We start from the raw sequence: 14,255 nt of genomic DNA, 5'->3' as shown, positions 1-14,255 counted from the left end.
GGCCAACGTGGAACCCCCTTTTCTCAGCTCTTGATCCTTGGCATTGTGGGCCATGGCACTTCAGATGTTCTTCTGGATATTTTTGTTTAAATATGATGAGCGTTTCTGACTCCATCTCCTTTTCAGGCAATGAATTTCAGAGCCTATCACCTTAGCTTAGTTCTTTTGTTTAAGTCTCTTCCAATCATTTTATCAATTACTTCAAATCTTTTTGCTTAAGGAAATATTATTTTCTATTAAATTTTTAGCTTTTCATAAACAAAAATCCAGCTTAGTCAATCTATCTTCATCAAGAGCACTCCCCATTCCCGACAACATCCCCATAAATCTCCACCTCACCTTTGGTATTCTAGTTACGTGAGTCCCAGAAATGTAGACAATAATTCGTAGAGTTCCAACATGACCTCTTTGCTCTTAAGCAATACACCTCAGCCTGCAAAGACAAGGGATTATGCATTTAAACCATTTTTCTTCAAGATCTGCTCTTTGAGGGATCTGTAGAGATACATCCCGAGGTCTCCCCCTTCCTTTTCTCTTCTTATTCTACTTATTCATCTTTCTGCCTTTGTCAGGTCTATTATTTCTCTCATCTCAAGACTGCAGTAAATTTGCATTTGGCATTTTTTTGTTGTTGATACTATCCTGTGGTTGAGAATTTTATCCTTTATTTTAAAGTTTTGCAAACTTCTTAACTTCTGCACTCAAGTCCAAGTCAATGAAGTCTACATTGAGAAGCAAGTACAAAGTCCCATGGAACCTTGCCTCCCATAACCTTGCAATTACTCTTTTCCCTCAGCCACTTAACCACTTTTAGTTCAGCATGCCAACTTCCCTGGGATCCCTTGGGTACCTAATCTAATCAGTATGCCAATTGGGGTTTTGTTCAGCACATTGTAAAAATGCTAATGGATGAGATCAAATATTTTACCTTCAACAATGTCCTTATAACCTCCTCAAAAATTCAGTCAATTTAGTTATATTTAATCCTGCCTTAACAAATCCATGCTGTTTGCTCATGATTAAGCCATGTTTTTCTAAATGAAGATTTCATATTCTTCCTCAATTTGTTCACCACTTCAGTGTTAAACTTTCTGAAGGCTGAGGAAAGAAATCTTACTCACAGTACACGTTAAAGAGATCATCCCCCAGTAAGTTTCACTAACCTACAGTGCTGTGCAAAGGTCTTAAGCACACATAGCTAGGGCACCTAATACTTTTGCCGCAGTACTGTATTGGTCAATGTGGAATGGAGAGCGAGTTTGTAAATCTGGCGGGAGCAAAGGATGTTGGGAATGGCGAGGGTGGAGTGCTGCAGAAGGGGAGTGAGACAGGTGGCAGAGGAGTTGCCAGGGGTATGGGGTGGTGCAAGTGCAGACCCACCCAGCTCTGAGAAACTAGGCAAGGTAATTTGATTCCAGACAATTGGCTTATTGCTCATTCCAGAACGTCTCTCTGTTGCTTCCTGCTCCCTCTCTGCTCTTTTCCCAACCATGATTCCCCTCTCGCTGCCTTTTTCCCGCTCAGTCCACTATAGAGACATATCAGAATCTGATGGAGACACATACAAATCCATCAGGGGAGAATGATGTGCAGCAAGAAAGGCCAATAGTGACCTTGCACTGCTGCAGCAGATCAGACAAGAGAGACCCAAAGCCAGGTAGAAAATCTGACCTGAAGGACCCAACGTTGCTGGAGGTGATTCGTTGGTAGAGGAAGTAGACCCAACAATGAAGGGTAAACCACCTGTGTGAGCACACAAACACACCTGACATCTCCCATCTGTGGAGCCACACCACAAAGCTGAGAAGAAGCAACCAGGAAGGAGGCACAAGATCAAGTGGCCAAAGGCGAGTGAAGTGGCCAAGTGGCAGAGGCTGGATATGGACCTCAGCGCGATCCTAGAACACGAGTTACGTGGCTGAGTGGAAGACAAGCTAACTTATTTTGGGACTTCCTGTACGAGGTGTGTAGAGATAGACTTGGCAAAGCTGATGTCAAGCGAGTCGCTGCCCCAAGAAAAAAGGGAAGAAGGGGGAAGGACATGGAGCAGCTCGTATGAAGACTGTGCCAGCAGCGGAAGAACTGGAAGACAGCAACGCAGGAGGAGAAAGTGGGCTTGAAGCTGTTGTGAAACAAAATGAAGCAGAAGCTGGTGAGGTTGTGAAGGGCAGAGCACATTTGTAAGGGCAGGAGTAAGAAGGAAAGAGGGCCAGCTTCTTCGAGAATCCTTTCATATACACCCAACAGCTGCTGAAAGATGGAAAGACCGGGGGTCTGAAAGCCACCAAAGAGTAGCTGGAGCAGTACATCAGGGACCAATACGGTGATCCAGCAAAGAAAACTTCTCTTGGATCACCAGAGTATGTTCTTCGTCCTGCTCCTCCAACCATCCAGTCTGACATCAAACCTCCCCTCCAAGCTAACTGAAGTCAGCAAAGTCACCAAAAAGGCCAGATCAGCATCAGCGCCAGGTCCAAACGCAATTCCTTATAAGTTCTACTAAAACTGCCCTCGTGTTAAAAATCCTGTGGAACCTGATGAGAACTGCCTGGGAAAACCAACATATCTACCAGAGTGGTGTTCATCTCCAAAGATCAGAACTCCAGTGCCATCAACCAATTCAGGAGCATTGCACTGCTGAACGCCGAGGGGAAATCATCTTCTCAGTCGTGGCTAAGAGAATGACCAGCTACCTCATGGGCAATGGATACATTGACCCCAGCTGCTAGAAGACAAGAGTTCCAGTCTTCCCAGGATGTGTGGACCATGCATCATTGATATGGGATCAGATCCAATGAACCAAGCGTGAGAAAGGTGACCTACACGTTGTGTGGCTAGAACTTCTGAATACCTGTGGATCTGTGCAGTATCAGCTCATCAACTTTGCGATGGAGTTCGTTTACATTCCTGATTGCATTAGAGGCCTGGTTTCCAACTACTTCAGAATCCTCCAGATGGGCTTCTCTTTTCAAGACTTTACAATGGAGGGGCAGCAGTTCGAAGTATGCATCACACTGGGATATTCCATCGCTCACTTCCTGTTTGTGTCAGCCTTCAAGATTATCGTTATTGGAGCAAGGCAGGTGGTTGGAGGCATAAAGATACAGTCAGGACAGAGGCTTCCTCCTCTGAGAAGCTATGTAGATGATGACGCAAGCATTCTTCAGATGGCTGCATGCACAAGAAGGCTGCTGTAGATACCGGACGAGCTAGTGACATGGGCAAGGATGAAGTTCAAGCCCTCCAAGTCGTGAGGCCTATCTCTCAGAAATGGAGTCAGAAACAACAACATCACCTTTGTTGTAGGGGGCGAGGAAATCCCAATTGTTGTCCAGGTAGCCCATCCAAAGCCTTGGGAGGCAGTACATTGCAGAGCTCTCTGACAGGAAGATGGGAAAGGAGCACAGAAACAGTTTGCAGAGGACCTGGCCAGAATCGACCAGAGAGAAAGAGAGAAAAGCCATGCCAGTGGAGGAGGTGACAAAGACAGAGCAGGAGCGCCACAGGTTGAAGGCAGTGGCACAGGGCCACCAGGGAAACAGGACAACATGGGAAAGCATCATCTTCAGGTCATTCAGCTGGTCTGACCTGTGGAAGGTCCCACAAGCCAGACTCAGCTTCCTTATCAGGGCAAACTATGACACCTTGCCCTGCCCCCCGAAATCCTCACCAGTGGCTCAGCAGTGAGAATAACCGCCCCTGTGTGATACCAGCAATGCCAACCTCCAGCACATTCAGGCTGGATGCAAGATCGCGCAGTCCCAAGGGTGCGGCAGATGGCAGCACTATCATGTCCTAAGGAAGCTGGCAGAGATCCTCGAGACTTTTAGGCGGGGTACGAGAAGCAACCTTTCCCCAGTGGGACGCCAACTCATCCCATTTGTTAAGGCTGGGAAGAGTGCTGAATGCACCTGCCCAAAAGCTCTTTCGGGAGTCCTCTCCACTAGCAAGGAGTGGAAGGTGAGAGCAGATCTTGGCAGACAGCTCCAGTTCCCCATGAAACCACCACAGCATCTCTCCACCAAGACACTTCTCCTCATTGAGTTAACCATCCCCCGGGAGGAAGTAGTGAAGGTTGCCCACGAGCAGAAGAGGCTGAAGTACTCAGAACTGGCAGCTGAGTATAAGGACGTTGGCTGGAGGACCATCGTCTGCCCCGTGGAGATAGGATACTGGAACTTCATCGGTGCATTGACAAGGTTACTCTGTGATATGGCAGTGACTGGAGCGAGGCTAAGAGAAGCCATCAGGGAGCTGGCTGAAGAGGCAGAAAGGGGCAGCTTTTGGCTGTGGCTGAGGAGGAAGGTCAGAAATTGGGGGACCAACTAACTCCATTGGAAACTGGAGGGGATAGGCAGGGAATCGTCCCTGCACTGCACCACCGTCAGGAGATGTACCAGGGCTAAGCAAGCGAAGTACCAATGAGTGCTGCTCCCCAATTGGTGACGCTGCAGCTGACCAAAGGACACTACTGGAGGTGCAGCGGGCAACAATGGCAAGCAGGAAACAACATCTTCCCGTAAATCTCATTAATCACACCTAATCTCTTCTGCCAGCACATGGTTATATCCCTCTATTCTCTGTATATCTAAGAGCCTCTTAAATGTCTCTATTGTATCTGCCTCCACCATTGCTCCTGCCAGTGCATTCCATCAATACCTGTGACAAAAAAATAGCCTCACATATATCCTTTGAACTTTAGCCTTTTGCCATAAAGGCATGCACTCCAAAACATCTGAAGGTACAGAAGTCGGTATTGAATCCTGCAGGCTGCAACATACCCAGATGTAAAATGTTCATTGCATTTGTGGTGTGCCTGTAACAAAGCAGCCAACTACAGACAGAGAGTTCAGAGAGGGAATGGGATGGTGAATTCAAGTGGCAGACAATCGATAGATCAGAATCACTCCTGCAGACTAAACGTAGGAGCTCGGTAAAACAATCAGCCTATCTGCCAACTAGAGGAGGCTACTTTGTGAGCACTGAATACAATGGACTGGATTGAAACAGTGCAAGTGAATCACTGCCTCATTTAGAATGAATGAGTCCCTGGATTTATTGTCAGTGGCTTAAATCAACCTGAATAATGCCCTTTCATTGCCGTTTATTAATGCCGCTCAGGTTATTTGAGGTAGAAACTGGACAAAGCTGGCATCACTAAATGTTATTAACCTGTGCCTGGTTGATCAGTGCCTCCCAACAGAAAATTAATGCTTTGGCCAATTTGTGATTAATTTGTGCCAACTTCAGTCTTTATTGCCAGGAGGTGCATCGAGAAGGTTAACTTCTGCAACAACCGCGCACAACCTGAAGCTGATGTGGACTGAAGCAATCACTTCCCTTTTTGGTCTGCAACCAGCGGTGAAGGTCATCCCAATGGATTTGATAATGAGATAGAGGCAGTGCAGACCACAGTTAAGAGGAGGCCATCTTTATTTTCAGATATAGTTCTGGAGATTTTGTTCAGTCCAGTGGACAGAAGAATAAAGGTCCCGTACCCAAGGGTCACTAATGGTCAGGCGGCAGTAGGAAGACGTTCCCAATGAGGTCAACAGCAAGAGTGAAGCACTTCTCCCATAATTCAACACTGTCTATGCAAGCAGCCTGACAATTAAGTTCATGCAGACAAACTCAGTGAATATTTATCAAATCTCATCTACCCCAGACTGTCACTAACCACACACATTGCTCAATATATTATATTGTCCTCATTTGAATGATATGTATCACTCTCAGCTTCTGCCTAATTTTCATACACAGTACAGCATCCCCAGACAATTACAGCCACCCTCTTCCACAGCAAGGCCTCAGCCCCATCGCATATTACCTCGTATCCAGGCCTAGTAAGCACGTCATGGGACAGACCGCAACATATTCACTCACAAGTTTGCATCTTTCTTTCATGAGGCCAGATAGGGCTGTTACAATGGAAGTTATACAGAATATGTAGATTGTGAGCCACCGGAACCAGTGGCCGCTGGCCAAGGCAATGAAAATGGTAACTCAGGTGAAAGGCAACCCTCAGACATGAGTTCTGCTTTAGAATACCAGTTATAACATGCACAGTGAGATGACTGGGGTGCTGGCCGGCCTGCCCAAAAGCCTGCATTAAATGTTGACCAACATGTGTGTGCTCAAACATAAAGCCTGAAGTCCATCCACTTTGAACATTTTTGGCGTGCAGTGTTGGTCCCAAATTATGTGGCAAGATTTGTGGGCTGCTCTCGCACATCCTTGCGTGTGCAAGTTGCAAATGACACATTTCTCTTCATGGTTTGATGTACCTGTGAGAAACTAATCTGAATCTGAATCTGAATTCCAATCCTAGCACAGAAATGGTGGCTTCAACCCATGTAGGTTCTGATGAAGGGCCTCCAACATAAAACATTGACTGCTTCTTTTTCACAGATGCTGCCTACATTTTCCTCTTCTTACAACTATTTCCCATCATCAGGAATATTTTTTTTAAAGATGTTCATGCAGATACAATCCTGGCGGAACAAATGATGCCATTTTCTCAGCTTTCACTGAATCAACGTTCTGGGTCAATGTTGCCAAGTAGACTCAGACTCCGAGGATGTCTTGACACTGTAGCAGTGTTTCTTCCAGCTGCTTATAATGAATGTTGATGTCTTTCCTGGGGAAATTGCTGGATTTGGCGGAACAAGGTTCATCAGTAGTCCAGATAGAAAAGCTACAGAGTGTGTCTGTGGATGGCCTGAGGCAATTATGATCAAATCTGTAGGTTAAAACTGAGCTTCAGACCCACCTTGGGAAACAGAGGAGTGGTCTAACCTGCCAACCAGCTGCTGAAGGTGGTATTGGTAGGCTCAGGAATGCTATCATCCTGGGAAACACAACCACAACCACTACAACCCCCTCAGCAATCCTAGTTCCCTGTTACTGGACTGTTGTTACAGCCTGCAAGCCCTCTTTAATCCACAGCAATGATTACATCAGCATATGATTGTAAGGCAGAAATCAAAGCTCTTTTTGCAAAGCCCAAACACTATATTGTTCTTTCCTGACCTGCAAAGAACACAGAAAATATCCCACTAGATGTTACCTTGTAGGTGTAATGTTCAATCAGGTTTGTGAGTCTGGCAAGTGATACAGAAAGCACTCTCTTCGAATAGATATATTAATCATTCATTTATGAACAGTAAAAATGCAACGAAACATTCATGTTCCCCAAGCTACAGACACTACAAGGCTGAGTATTCAACAAAAATACTTGCATTCAACAACATACTTAGTTAAAAATGCATGTAGGGTATACCTTCCTAATCATTATGTGTATCTTTCCCTAAACAAAGGAAGTAGAGAGCAAGCCCCTTCCACGTGCTATTTTATATAGCCAGGATATTTGAAACTGGACACAAGGCAGCCATCCAATGGGAAAAGCAGCTGCAGTTTCTAAACTAACCAACCACAACAGAAGCGACTTTTGACAAACAGAATAAGACATTCTCCTACAGGACAGAAGGTTGGTAAGTGAGTAATTAATCAACTAACCCACCATGTCCAGTGGTCCAGGATTTGCACACAGTCATACAATGGAGAAATACAGCATGGATACAGGCTCCTTGGCCCATCCAGTCCGTGCTGACCATGTTGTCCACCGAGCTTGTCCCAATTTCCTCCATTCAGCCCAAATCACTTCATGCACTTCCTCCCCATGTATCCATGCAAGTGCTTCTTTAATGATACTATTGTACTCAATGTAACCTCTTCCTCTGGCAGCTCATTCTGTATACTTACCACCCTCTGCATGAAAAAGTTACACTTCAGGTCCCTTTTAAATCTTTCCCCTCTCATCCTTAATCAATGTCCCCTGCTGTGGATACCTCTAACTTGGAGGAAAAAAATAAACTGTCACCTTCGCTATCCCTCTCAAAATTCTAAACTCATTCTCCCACATTCTGAGGAATAAAGACTACCTTATAAATGTTTTCTGTGCTCTTCCTGGTTTAACCATGTCTTTCCAGTAACAGGGCGGACCAAAACTGTACACAGTACCCCAAGCACTGCCGCACCAACAACTAATACAATTGCAGCAGGCCAGCTAGGGTCTTGCTGGGTGTTTCCGTGCTTTTCCATATGGAGGATTTCTATCAGGTATTCCCCTGTACACCCATTAGCTTTCCTCTGTAGGTCTACCATTATGTTTCCACCCTTGTCTACTGCAGCACAATTTATATATAACCCTCTGTGGAGTTTTCACCCAGCATCAGCCTTTCTCCTCTCATGGTGGCAGCCTTTCATGCCCAATGGTTTACAATGAGTGAGAAAACCTCTAAATCAGTCTCTGAGGTGTTAATCTAGTGGTTACAATCAGATTATTATATGTCTTTGTCCTCACTCTCCTCTCCCTAATCCATCTCATCTTGCGGTCCTGTGCTCTCTGAGTGAACAAAGACCCAAGGGCAGGGTTGTGTTGACAGGAGGTTAGGGATAGCAAGAGCTGGATGTCATCTGCTGCTGAAAAAATCACAACTGTCGGAAGAGATGGAAGCAGGAAGTGAGGAAGACAATGAGGTGTAAATGGTTTTTGCCTCAGTCCTGGCAGCAGTGGGCATAATGTGCACTTCCATGGCCAGCCACATGCTTCCAAATATGTGCAGTGTTGTGGGGTAGTGTGTAAGTGCCATCATATATTGAAAGCTTGCAGAGTTTGCATGATGTCTGTGTGAAATTTACAGCAGTAATAAATGTGCAAGGATGCGGCAACACACCCAAATGACAGAGGATGTCGGGAGATGAGTGGAAAAGCAAATTGTGCAGAAGATACGGAGAGTCTGCAGAGAGATATAGATAGGATAAGTGAGTGGGCAAAGGTTTGGCAGATGGAGTACAATGTTGGTAAATGTGAGGTCATCCACCTTGGAAGGAAAAATGGAAGATCAGATTATTATTTAAATGGTAAAAGATTGCAGCGTGCTGCTGTGCAGAGGGACTTGGGAGCGCTTGTGCATGAATCACAAAAGGTTGGTTTGCAGGTGCAGCAGGCTATCAAGAAGGCAAATGGAATGTTGGCCTTTTTTGCTGGAGGGATTGAATTTAAGAGCAGGAAGGTTATGCTGCAACTGTACAGGGTACTGGTGAGGCCACACCTGGAGTACTGCGTGCAGTTCTGGTCTCCTTACTTGAAGAAGGATCTATGTACTGGATTTGGAGGCGGTGCAGAGGGGGTTCAACAGCTTGATTCCAGAGATGAGGGGGTTAGACTTTGAGGAGAGATTGAGTCGCCTGGGACTGTGCTTGCTGGAATTCAGAAAAATGAGAAGAGACCTTATAGAAACATATAAAATTATGAAAGGGATAGATAAGATAGAGACAGGAAAGTTGTTTCCACTGGTAGGTGAGACTAGAAGTCGGGGACATAGCCTCAAGATTTGGGGGGGTGGGGGGAGGGTAGATATAGGACAGAGATGAGGATGAACTACTTTTCCCAGAGAGTGGTGAATCTGTAGAATTCTCTGCCCAGTGAAGCAGTGGAGGCCACCTCAGTAAATATATTTAAGACAGGTTGGATAGATTTTTGTATGGTAGGGGAATTAAGGGTTATTGAGAAAAGCCAGATAGGTGGCGATGAGTCCATGGCCAGATCAGCCATGATCTTATTAAATGGTGGAGCAGGCTCAACGGGCCAGATGGCCTACTCCTGCTCCTATTTCTTATGGTCTTATGTTCTTAAACATTAAGCAATCTCTATGGCTGATGCCATAGTGGGTAGGATATGGCTTGTGAGAATGCATGCATTGACTTTGGCCAAGGGAGTGAGATCTCTGAATCTGTGGTTGTGCATCCAGTTCCTCCCACTGCTTCTTGAGAGAGTGGCTGAGGGACATCCCAGCCTATGTCAGGTACAAGAGATTTCTACATATCTCCACCTCCTTCAGCTGGACTTCAAAGGAAGAGTCTGAAAATCCTGCTCATTTTATGCCTTCTTGAATGACTCTTGGGTGGGAGGATGTTATGAAGGACCTGCCATCCCCTACTACAGTCATTTAACAGGGCTAGGTTGGAATGACGTTGTGTGAGTGGTAGTTGCAGACACAATTCAGACCCCCATCTTCTCCCCCACCCCCAGCCAGAGAACAACATACTAGCACTGATTGTGTGCTGAAATTGTTTTAAAAAATAAGCAGTACACTGTTGGTACACTGCTTGCATTGGAAACAACTGGTGTGGGATAATCACATTACAAAATGTGCCCATTTTCAGAAACTACTTATTAATGTGTTCTGACCGCATTATTCAATATGCCTGATGAAGACTAATGCTGCTTCAATATTTGTTATTATTTAGAGTTATAGAGGATTTGTTTTTATGAATTTATGATATTATACTAATATCTATACATTTCTGGATGTCATAATGTATCATAAAACCAGTAATTAAAGTAATACTGAGGTTTTCCAATGAGGATTAATAGAAGATTATGGTTACATTTTTCAAATTGAATTGTTTTTAATCAACAAAAATGCTGCTGGTATCAAGAAATTGATATTGATATTTTGTACTTCCAAAGGATTCCAGAGATGCTGCAGAAATGTTTCACCATTATCTACTAAATTAGCCATTGTGGGCAATCCATGTTTCTGAGAAAACATTGAGGTTAATTAATCTGTGGGAGCACCTTCAATAAATGAGTCATTTATAATTAGATAGGAAGGATAACATGAAAATGGGGATTTTGGCTATTCAACATGAGAGGCGATGTGCTTTGGAATGAATGTAATTTGCCATAAGGCAGTCTTCTGAACAAAGAAAAGGCTTTTCACAATGACAGCTATTAAAAAAGAAATTTCTACTTACTAATGGGAGGTCACCAATGTTTAAAATACATTAGTTTTGGACTTTTACATAGCTTCTGAATAGTCACATTTAAAAATTTATTAAACTATCAGGATCCTAATAAACTAAAACAGCCAGTATATGTGCATACACTCTGTGGCCATTTTAATAGGTAAACCTATACACCTGCTTGTTAATGCAAATATCTGATCAGCCAATCACGAGGCAGCAACTCAACGCATAAACGTATGCAGACTTGGTCAAGAGGTTCAGCTATAGTTCAGACCAAACATCAGAATGAGGAAAACATGTGACCTAAGTGATTTTGATTGTTGGTGCCAGATGGGGTGCTTTGAGTACCTCAGAAACTGCTGATATCCTGGAATTTTCACACACAATACTCTTTCCAATTTACAGAGAATGGTGCAGAAAACAAATAAAGCAAAAAACAGTGTAAGGTGTTTCTTCTTTTATGTTACTGCTAAGGCTAATAAAATGGCTTCTTTGTTATGTTATAATAAAATGGCTTCTCTGTAATGTTAACTGCTGAGTTAACGGTATTAGCTTGTTTGGGTTATAATTACTGATAACGAGAATTGTATTCATTTGCTAAACAATTGGGATAGATGTTATTCTTTCTTGTGTATCTGTAAGCCATTGCTTTCGCAGGATTTGGGGAGAAGGAGCGATGGGGACGGAGAGAGAAGACACGATGAGAGAGATGCTGTAAGATGGGTGAGGATCGGACCCAAGAGGGAGTCCGAGGTCCAGGGCTTTTCTGGAGGAGAACCAAAGAGGAAGGATGTGCTGGACGCGCTCTAGTCGACCACCATGGTGGGTCGCAGGTGGAGGGTCGAGGAGGTCGGAGGGGATTGAATGGTGGAAGGAAGACTCCATTAATTGAGCACCAACAGTTGTGCATGAAGTGGTTGAACTTGGATAAGTTTGGCACTTTTTACTTTCCTTTTATTTTGTACATAGTTCCAGTAAGATCTATAAAGTGTAATCATTTAATCACATATGGTGTACTGTCTGTTATTTGGAGGTGTGGGATACATCACACGGCGTCCACGTAAACTTGATTACCCAGTTTGGCGGGGCAGAAGGCTGGTCCCCCTACACGAAAGTGAGCTGAGTGAGCCTGAGGCTTACCAGGAGGCTACACCAGTAGGCAACAGTTCTGTGGGCAAAAACATCTTGTTAATGAGACAGTGCAGAGGAAAATAGCCAGACTCGTTCAAGCTGACATCATCTCAAATAACCATATGTTACAACACTGCAGAACAGCTTCTCTGAATGCACAAGACGTTGAACTTTGAAGTGGATGGGAAGACTGCAAAAATACACTAGCGTCCACTTTATTAGGCACAGGAGGTGTATTTTGATGGTGCGTTCTTGGGCTGATTGAGCAATCTGTTGCTTTGCCGTCTCCAAGGGAGTTTGGTGAGGTTTGGAGCAGAGCGTGCAGTCTGAAGACCAAGAAGCCTGTAGACTGGGCAAGAACCCATGATAACTCCATTTCTCACCGATCTCACCAATTAAAGCATCAAGCAAGATTGAAATCAACGAGGATGAGAATGGAAGGCGAGCGGGTGTTCAATGTCTTCTGCCTGCATTTGACCAGTCTCTCTCACTGCTGCCGAAGGAAGGTGCATACATTTAACTGGTCTTTCTCTCCCTGTTGCTCAATGCTGCAGGAGTATGGTGGCAGAGTCCTGGGTCTTTGGTAAGGTTTAATCAACACGGCTTTTGGATTTCTCTCTAGTTCATCTTGCGTGTTTCTGGCTACTCGTTTTTTAATTGCTATTTTGTGCAGTTTTGATCTGGCTCTGCAGGTTGCATTCAACAAACAACACCGCGCTAAATTGAACTGGACTGAACTAAACCAAACATTCTGAAACTGCTTCAGCAACTCTGTGGTTTGATGTTTTACATTCTGTGGTTTTTTTGCTCAGTTTTTGCCATTTGCGCATTTGTTGTTTTATTTACATGTCGGGTGTTTGATGTTTTCTTTGAATGGGTTCTGTGAAGTTTCTTTGTTTCGTGACTGTCTGTAGGAAGAACGAATCTCTGGGTTGTATACTGCATACATACTTTGATAACAAATGTTCTTTGAATCTTTAAATCTATGCAAATGTTCACTTCCTCGCTGAAACAAATTTCTCTTCTATAATAAGCAATAACATGCAATAATGGAAACCTTTCATAAGCTAATAGATCTGTTAATAAGAATTGTTTCTTTGCAGAGTTAATGAACAATTAGTTACAGCACACAGTAATTAATATATTGTAGAGTTCATACCAGAAATGCACAATAAGTAACAAATGTTCCACTGCAACACATTGTGTCCCAGTCTGTTGATCACTGCAGGATAATGGCAGCTGGCTGTGAGTTATTGGTGGGAACTTAATTGATAGGGTTCTGATTACGCCATTAACAATTAAGGCGATGTTGCTCAGTGCCAGAATCCAGTCATAGCATTGCCTCTCTGCATTTGTTAGCAGCTTGTAGTAACTTCCCAAATGGTGTGTATTGTTACACTAGCCTGGCCTAAGGAGCTGTGTCTTACATTCTCCTGTGTTCCTGTAGAAGCTTGCATCGCCACAGAGAATTCCGAATCTCTGTCTTCATCATCGCTTTGATGATTTTGCATCAACGCCTATCTCCCAGACCAACAGAAGTAGCCATATCGCACCAAGATGTACAAAATCTTTATTACAAGCAGTTAAGTATTTTCCTCAATTTTCACCTATGCAAAGCTTCCGACAGATTAATCCAACTATTTCATGCACACTTGCAATATCTGGAAGTTCGTGGTGCCTTCGAGCGTTAAACATAAAAAAAAAATTACCCTGCTGAAGATTGAAGGTGTTTGTTGCTTGATGGCACAGAATTTTACCTAGAGGAGAGATGAGCATAAAAGTCAAGTAACTTCACTGCTTCCCCGGTGGTAAACTGAATAAAACTTGTCATTTGGAGTTCAGTGATTCACTCTCATGGCACAATACCACAAACCATACTATGCTCCACAGTAATCTGCCAGCAAAGGGGGCTTGGCAGAATCAGGGAAGCTATGTAGCATCCACACCAGGACCACCTGACTTGAAAACACTTACTTTCCCCAGGCAGTAAGGATGATCAACACCTCCACCCACTAACCCACACTCAATCACCAATACCGTATCTTTTCCTGTCAATCATCTTCTATGCAGAGATTCCTGTTCCTAGTGGCACTTAGTGATCTTAAGTATTTATATTACTTTTATACTATATTATTAAGTATTTATATGTTTGAATTTATGATTATATGTCAGATTTTTTTCTTTTCTTTTAACCAAACAGCTTTTTTTCTGTTTTTTTTTCTCTTTTTCTATTTTGTTATGGGGTTTTGATTTTGCTTTAGATTAGAAAAAAAGTACCTTTTCAATATTATGATTAACTTACTATACATAGT

The sequence above is a fragment of the Mobula birostris genome, chromosome 30 (assembly GCF_030028105.1).
Source record: "Mobula birostris isolate sMobBir1 chromosome 30, sMobBir1.hap1, whole genome shotgun sequence".
Lineage (NCBI taxonomy): Eukaryota > Metazoa > Chordata > Chondrichthyes > Myliobatiformes > Myliobatidae > Mobula > Mobula birostris.
Note: the sequence above shows the minus strand (reverse complement) of the source record.